This window comes from Colobus angolensis, unplaced genomic scaffold (assembly GCF_000951035.1).
Source record: "Colobus angolensis palliatus isolate OR3802 unplaced genomic scaffold, Cang.pa_1.0 Scaffold418, whole genome shotgun sequence".
NCBI classification, from domain to species: Eukaryota; Metazoa; Chordata; class Mammalia; order Primates; family Cercopithecidae; genus Colobus; species Colobus angolensis.
Window position 1 is genome coordinate 980,552 of NW_012117577.1, and position 9,316 is coordinate 989,867.

Consider the following 9,316-nt stretch of genomic DNA (forward strand, 5'->3'; position numbering starts at 1 on the left):
TTTGGTTTGCATTTCTCTGATGATTTGTGATGTTGGGGTTTTTTTAATACGCCTTTTGGCCATTTGTTTATCTTGTTTCAAGAAATATCTATTCAGATCTTTTGTCCATTTTTTAATCAGATCTTTTTTTGAGTTATTTGAACTCCTTATATATTCTGATTATTAATCTCTTGTCAAGTGAATAGTTTGTAAATATTTTTTTCGCTAGACTTTTATTTTATTTTGTTTATTTTTGTGTGTACATAGTAGGTGTGTGTGTGTATGTATGTGTGTGTGTGTGTGTGTGTGTGTATAGGTTACATGAGATGTTTTCATACAGTCAGGCAATGTGAAATAAGCCCATCATGAAGAATGGGGTATCCATCATCCCCTCAAGTAGTTTGCACATATTTTCTCCCCCATTCTGCGGGTTGTCTCTTCACTTTGTTGATTGTTTCCTTTGCTGCTCAGCAGCTTTTTAGTTTGATAAAATTCCATTTTTCTATTTTTGCTTAGGTTGCCTGTGTTTTTGAGTTCTTATTTTAAAGAGTATTTGCCCAGACCAGTGTCCTAAAGCATTTCCTCAATATTTTATTCTAGTAATTTTATGGTTTGGGGTCTTTGATACTTTCAGAAATCGTTTATATTGCTTGTTACAAGGATTCTTAATCTGGGGTGAATCCTCTAAGCCTGTAAAATTCAGTGTGCACTGTTCTGGGCAGCTTCCAAAAGCCTCCGTGATTCCAAAATGATTAAGAACCATTAGAGATTCTTCAAGGAATGTTCATGCCTGATGTTATCTGGGTTCCCTAATATTTAAACGTTAATAATTTTTCTGCAAATGTAGAGCTTGACACCCCAGGAAAAGGAAGAAGAAAACGGCTAAAGAATAGTGACTGAAGTTTTTAAGCTGAAGAGTAAATTCAGCACAAGCTTTTCTGAAGTTGCTACCATACTGAACCCAGACTTTGCAAATGATAACTTAGAATATTGGGTGCCAGTCCATGTGTCTGTCGCTGAAAATTCAATAGATCTGAAAGCTAAATATGACAACCTTTTCACGTAATTTAAACTCATAGAATTTCTCAATTGGCTGAGACCTTACAAGCTATCAAATTCTACATTACTGTCCTTCCCAAAGTGTCTCAAACAAGTAGTCAGCAAGTCTATGATTAAATACATCTAGAGATGGGGAACCCTTTCCTTCTTAAGACAATTCATTACAGAATTTCTCCCTTAAGCCCCTGTTTCATGAAGATCTAAATTTTCCATTTATCTTACTGAATCAGTGGAGCACAGGTAATCAGACACACCTGCAGGAAATCTGCTGAAACAACCTTTCAGGCCTTTTAAATGAATGAGCTGAGACATAATCAAAACAGCATGTCACTGCCCTGTACAGATTTGTGCTGAAAGGTTTATGAAACAGTGTGAGATTTTGAATACTGAGTGCTCTTTAAAAATGAAACCAGAATTTAAGTTATAAAAATCATATCGTGCAGTATGAGCTATACTGACTTTATTTTATTTTATTTTTTGAAACAGGGTCTCAGTTTGTCACCCAGGCCAAAGTGCAGTGGCATGATCTCAGCTCACTACAACCTCCACCTCCCAGATTCAAGTGATTCTCATGCCTCAGCCTCCCGAGTAGCTGGGACTACAGGCGTGAGCCACCACACCCGGCTAACTTTTGTATTTTTAGTAGAGACGGGGGTTGCCATGTTAGCCATACCAGTCTTGAACTCCTGGTCTCAAGTGATCTGCCGACCTCAGCCTCCCAAAGTGCTGGGACTATAGGCATGAGCCACCACGCCTGACCTATACTGATTTTTCCTCAACCTAAGTTGAGGAAACAGGGACAGTAGTTAGTTTCCATGTAGGTGATTATTAAGGTATAAGGTCAGGCTATTTCAACAAAACTGGCCAGTCATTTTGAAAAGTGAAAGCAAATGGGCAGAAATATTCTCCATTTTGACTTGAGGAAATGTCCCAATGCCAACATAAACAAATGTCTGAATGGCCTCTGGGGATTCCCAATGCTGGATGGTGACAGAAAACAGGCTGTCATCTAGATTCCTGTAGAACAATGGAAAAAGGACTAGAACTAAGTGTGTAGTTATCGTCTAGCACAAATATGCATGTAACTGCAAAAACTCATATAAAATAATTTTAGTCTCTTTAAACACTCATTTAAATAATAATGTTATTATTTGTCGAAAGATACCAATGGACCAGGTATGGGAATTAGCCTATTAATTTCTGTATTGCTCACAGCAATAAACAGAAAAAAATTCAATCAGAAACCTCATGGGGGAGTCAGTGCTCAATTAGGGTGAACTCAGAAGCAGCTTGTTGTAGGCTTTTACCGCCCCCGCCAGGTCCCTGAAGAAAACGACTCTGGCCTAGTTAAACAATTACCCGATTCCTGTGCTTTGAGTTCCTGCTTTGAATAATTTCTACACAGGGTTTTGGCATAGATATTTCTAAATGCTTATCTGCTTACTTAGGATATGTACTAGTAGTGTTTTTTTAAGCTACAAGTTGCAACCAGAAAGCCATGAAACCAATTTAGTGGCTCAACCAGTTGTTTTACCTCCTTTTCCCCCCTTAATCAATAGAACAGAACAGAGCTGTGTATACAATATACGTTCCCAGGTGTGGTGTGCATACATGCACACACTAGTACGTGATATAAAATATATTTCTTACTCCAGGTTAAAATACATGTGAAAGACATCCCTCTGGGGAAGAGAGATTAGAGAGATAGAGAGATGAATAGATAGACAGCCAGATTCTAATTTATTTAGGAAAAGATTACATCCCTATCACCAAAATCTAGATATAATATTTTTCTAAAAAGGCTTTTCTACAATATGCTGTCAAAGAATTTTTTTAAATGGCTTCATTAATCTTCACAACTCTCCTGTGTGGGAGAATTGGGCTTGTATTAAATGATTCTGTCAACTTTACCTCAAGAGAATGGATTTCTACAGATAGTAGCTGCCAATTTTTATTTGCCAAACCAAGGATTTTTCAAGAATGTAGAATAAGGTTTTAGAGTTGTGACTAAAACTGAAATGTCAGTAGTGATTTATTTCTGATGAAAACAACTTAGACCAGGTCAAAGCACAGACTCAAAAAAGCATAAAACACCCTCCATGTAGCATGCCTTTTCAACTTTCTTCTCTCTACTCTTAAGTCTCAGTCATCTAGGAATACACTATCTGCATTATGAATTATTTATGTAAAACTCTCACACACACCAAGCATATACATGCATTTCCCATCACCATACTCCTTTTGCCTCCTACCTCTTTGGCTTAGACATAAGGTGCCAAATGCTTGTCTGAACCACATCTGGGAATCCAAGCTTCTTGATCACCATGGCTTACTTGCCTAATTGAACCTCTGATATTAGCCAAGCCCACTATTGACCCTATCATGTGCCTATTCACCTTTTGTAAATAGCTTTTGCCAAGCGCTGCATACCCCCTTTTCCTGACTGTCCTCTTTGCTTATATCACACTGTCTCACCAATAAATCCCAATGAATCAGTGCCATGCATTTGGTTTTGGAGCCACATGGTAAATTACAAACTTCGTGGAATGACTGTGAGATGAAAGTACAATAAACTGCATTTTGCATCTTGGTCCAAATACAGTTGAAATTTTCCTTCAGTACGTGTAGATACTCAAAATTCTTAAGAGACTTAGTGGGAGAAAAAAAGTGCTATGAGCATTTGATGGCGTGAAGGTATGCTTAGGGAACAGAATTAAACATATTTGGCTCTTTTCTAAGATTTCCTCAATTGCAATAGACCCTCAAGGCCACAGTCAACCCCAGAGACTACACAAAGGAAAGGCCTCTTAATTAGGCACATGAGAACGTGATAGCTCCTATTTTCTATAATGGTTAACCAAAAGTCTCATTCCCTCACCACCAAAGTGATGCCGAACAGATCTAGAAGTTGATAGATAGGTACTGCAATCACCCAATAGAACTTTGGAGCTGGGTAGGAGCCGGAGGAAGACACAGGCAGGACCAAATGCTGGTAAAAGATATGATTGAACTTTAAAGAGTCGATAAAAGCTGATAGATAAATGAAGAACATAAGGAAAATGTGGGTGCTAATGACTTGCGTTTCGAGCCAGTTTCTAGGTCTTAGGTGACTCTCTAGACAAATATTAAGCTCTTCAAAGCAATAGTTTGCAAACAGATTTTCAGTAATTCACTGGTTACAATTTAAAAATACTTTTTAAGTAACAAATGTGTAGGATAAAGTTAAGTGCTGAAATGTCTGTTTTATTTAATTAACCACTCTGTTCTGTCAAACACTTGGTTAATGTGGTGAAGAGAAAAATAAGTAGTTATTTGATTTAACTGATTAGTCAACCCAATTTAAATGGCTGATTCCTTCCTTCTACATAGAGTCGCTTCTCCACCACCTTCAAAAAACAAGAAAGCTAGTATTCAAATTACTAGCATTTTTTTCTGTTGTCAAAGTATTTGGTCCAGATCCACCATAGTGTGATCAGGGATATGTAGTGTCCACCCCAGGCTTCCGTACCAATATGTTGGATATAAAAGAGAATGGAATAGCACAGGAAGGAGATACTTTCATAGAAAAAGATACTGGAGGCAGAAAAAAACAAGCAGAGAAGACAGATCAGGGTCACCAAGGTCAGTCTCTAGGATGTGTTGTGCTTTCTTCTCTCCTAAACAGTTGTAGCAGATGAAAAACAAAAACTAATTCATAGACCAGAAAATTAAGTTTTGCATTATGCGATAAGAGAGACTCAAAGAAAACAGTAGACTTCAGACATGTGAGGGGGCTTGCATTTTGTATCTAAAGGAAATACAACCACCCTATGCTGGTGAACTGGAATATATTCTGATTATATTTTCAAAATCAATTAATTTCCCAAACTCTTGAGGTGGGCCACAACATTCTTAATTCAACAATTTTCTGTAAAAATGTCTCAGAATTGACTGTACCTCCTTCCATAATCCTAGTCTGCAGCAAATACAGAGCCATTGTCCTCCAGTCCATCTTGAGATTATTCTTCCAACCCTCTCTGCATGTATCTCACCTAGAGTCTTTGGCAAATCAGCTAAAATACCTCACCTACTCTTACCTCCTGGTGGTACCTCTGGCAGCAGCAGAAGCAGGAGTTCAGCAGCATGATTCCAACAGCAGTGGCTGCAGTGGCAGTAGCAGAGCTGACCGCTCATCGCTGAGTAACATGTCCTTTTTCTGAGTTGTTCCTCCATCCTTCCAACAAGTATTCAGCCAGTTCCCTGCATTAATTCCTCTCTGCTTGAGATACCTGAAGTGGTTTCTATTTTCCATATTGGACCCTGACAAATACAGAAAGTACTTATTGTCACTGCTCATCTTCTCCCATTTTGTTCCTTATATTTTATTAATTTATGAGCTAATTGTTTAGTTCAAAATTATAGATTCTTATGGGATTTATAGTATTAGAGATATTTTTCTTTCCCCTGCCATCATTATACTGTTTTCCAACCTTTTCTCCAAGAAAGGTTTGACATCTGAATACAAAAGTACCCCTATTTTATTATATGTGTATTGCTATGATTAGAAAAACTTATTGGAGGCAAGTTAATGAATTATTCTTAATGCTGAGCTTTTTTCCTCTAAAAAAGAGGTAACTTGAGTCACTTCAAAGGGGCCACTTAGAACACAATTAGATCTTAAGCATTTGTTTCACATGACGTATCATGGTAGTTCTGACAAAAAGAGAAAAGAAGAGTGCCTACACTGAATGCTTATTGCTGAGCATCTTCTGCTCATGATGACTTGGGTGGATTCTTTTGCCAGCAGAGCAAAACTTCAGCTTTACAAACACATCTAAAAATATTTCCCTGATTACATAACCAGCCTCTTAAATACTATAATAAGAAACAATCACTTTTACAAGGACATAAACTTTACCCAAACAAATTATTTCTTAGTTTTATAACTCTCCAATAGCTATTAAATGGCTCATATTGCCCACTGATACCCAAGGGGATTCAATTGATTGGTCTGAAAATCGACTAGTGTCTATTTTTATCTTCTTATGATAGGATAACCACTTAACAAAGTAAGACCTTTATTTTTACCAGTCCAATATCCTCTAAAGAACTTACAAAGGGACCAGCTGGCAGAAGGAAGCAAGAGTGTTTGAAGATTAATTCTGCTGAATCAATTCAGAACGCTAACTTGGAAGTGTAGCAAAGGCAGAACGTGCAAGTGAACATTAAATGAAATATGGTATTAAATTATCTCTGAGACATATGTGGACCCTGAAACTATTGAAACCAAGTCTAAATGTGTTTGGAGTTTGGCATGAAAGTTTTGGTTTGGTAAATATAATGCCAAAAAAATTTTTCAGTTTGATAAAATAGCAATATTTTCCAAAGACATATTTTTGTCCATCTTGATTTAAAATAACTAGCAACTAATAGCATTGCTGCCTGAGAAATCAGAGACTATGCTAAGTGTCTTGAGAAGCAATTACTGCCTTTCTTTGAACTGTCAAATATATTTGAAAGTAATCAGTAACAGAATCGTGGTCTCATGCTCTGGAAGTGCCAGTTAGTTCCACTGTTTCATGGCAGTGGCTAATCTCAAACCCCAGCTATCCCACAAATACATTCTACTGGTCCCATGAAAATAGAGATCAAAGAATCGTGTTTTAGAACTTCGCCAGACCTGAGATATCCCTTCAAGATATTAAAAGATTTATCTGAAGTCCCATAACAATGAGTTAGGCAGTGAGGACAAGAACTGAATAGTGAGTTCATTCTGCCTTAGGCACATGAGTGGGGGTCCTGGGCACAGGAGTCACCACATGCAAGAAGCTGTCTCAGAGCATGTCCTGCGACTGTCAGTTAATCACACACTCTTATCATTCACCCTTCTTACGTCTTTAAAATCTATTTCACCTTGACAACAAATTCTGAGTTGTGGCCTAAAATCAGTGTGCAAGACACTTTTGTGTTTTACTTGTGAATCATTTTCAATGAGGAAATATGCCTTCAGCTATCTGCCTATTTTTAAGAAAATTTTCACAGAGCTTTTATACAGATTAAGTTTACCAAAGCTAGTAATGCCATAGTAAATTAACACATACCAAAGTTGATAAGTAAAACCAAATGTAGCTTACAACCTTAAGTGAACACAATTTTATATAACAGTGTTCTAGTAAATGTAGTTTCTTATAGCAAACATTCTAGTCTAGAGGTTATATGTCAACAATTTGGAGAACTATTAAACAAAAAAGAATCTTTCACTGCTATAGCAAAGCTCTTTGCTCTAATTAGCAAACTTTATAGTGATGGGATAACTTTATGGTGATGGGATACAAATAAATATTAATTAAACTTTGTAGTAACAGTTATGCAAGTATTCACTAACGTTGTTCTCATCTAACAGTAAGTGATAGCTAGCTGCGTGCTTGTTCTCCCAAAGCACTTGTGTCAACAGTCACCATTTGTCCAACTTTCTTCATTTACAGTCATTAAAGCTAGTAGTTTCTGCCCTAATATGTTTTCTAGACAAAGCTGAGGTAAAATATAGGGGGCTTATAATTTTATGTTTTCACAACCTCTTTTTTTTTCTATGGGCCAGTACCCTTTTAAAGAGCTCAATTGGACCAAGTTTCAAGTGGACCTGACTTGAGCTCTTGGAGTCTAGGCCCATAGGAAAAAAATATATATATACACACATATATATATATTGCATGACCTCACTTTCACATGAACCTTTAAAAAATTCAAATATACAGAGACAAAGAACAAACAGTGGTTACCGGGGCAGGGGAGTGGAGTATTGGTGGGAAAAGGAGGGGCAAGGAAACATGGAGACGTAGGTCAGAGGATACAACTAGCAGATACGTAGGATGAACAAGTCTAGAGATCTACTGTACAACATGAGGACTATAGGTCATAAAATCGAACTGTATATGAAATTCATGCTAAATGAGTAGATTTTAGCTTCTCTTGCTACAGAAACAAAAAATTGGTAACTATGTAAGATAACGGATATGTTAACTTGCTTCACTATAGTAACCTTTTAACTGTCTATATGTCTCCCATAACATCACGTTTTATATCTCAAGTATATACAGTAAAATGTATTTTTTAAAAAGAGGGACATGCAGGCCTTTCCTGAATTAGATGCTTCAAACAATACAATGCTCTCTTGCTGGCCTTCAAGGAGCAAATATCTAATCCTATGAATTGCCTATTGAGAGGGACAGCCTCTACAGCTGAGGACTTCAATTTTACAACCACAAGGAGCCAAATTCTGCCAACAAACTGATTGTGTTTGGAAGAGGACCCAGGCTTCAGATGAGAATGCCCCCTAGTTGATATCTTGGTTTCAGTCCTATAAGCAAAAAATCCAGTTATGCCATGCTCAGGCCTAAAGGTATTATGAGAAAATAAGTGAGTATTATCCTAAACCACTAAACAGCATACGTAAATAGTAAATTTTCAAGCTTGGTTGGCCAATATCTGTGTTTATGTACTATGCCTATTTAATCTATTTGAAAAGAGATCTTCAATGTATTTATTTGCCATACTATATTTGTTTGATTCTTCTTTCCATTTATCATGAGCTTATTTTATTTTCCTGCAGCATAGTGACATGTAACTACAGCCTGACAATTATTCTACCTTTAATATGCCAAGTTGTAGTAAGGGCATTTTTAATCTTTGTCTTAACACATATATGACATTTCAATAAGGCACAGAGAAAACCATCAATTTTTCATGATGGGATTTTATTTTGTCTTCAAAAGTTGGCAGATCAAGTAATCTATTGCCAATGACCTTTACAAATAAAAAAATAAAAATTAGACAATTTCTGGAATCTTTTGATCCAGAAAAATGTCAAATATACCTTGACAACTGAGGCACTCAAAAAGCAGTAGGCCTATCAGCAGAAGCTCTATTTTCCCATTTCAAGCTTATATGTCCTGTAGGAACAAAATGCACTTTAAAGACATTTCCACTCATCAAGTTCCAAACACTTCAAATCAATCCCTGTGATTGTGGAAATCTTAGTAAATCCACTGTCTTACACGCAAGACCTCAACATAGCCCTAATCACTTTCCTCAGTTGCATTGAAGCCATTCATGGCATCCCCATCTCCTCACTCAGGATGTTCTCTCTGCCCTCACTACCATCTCTTGACACTCATCCCAAGGGAGCCCACTGTTTGGCCTCCACCCTTCCCCAATCAGATAGCTCTGCACTTGGTTGGAAAGCACTAGACCATACATTTTATTTAGGTGTGTCCCAAAAGTTCCTAATCATAAGTGTCAT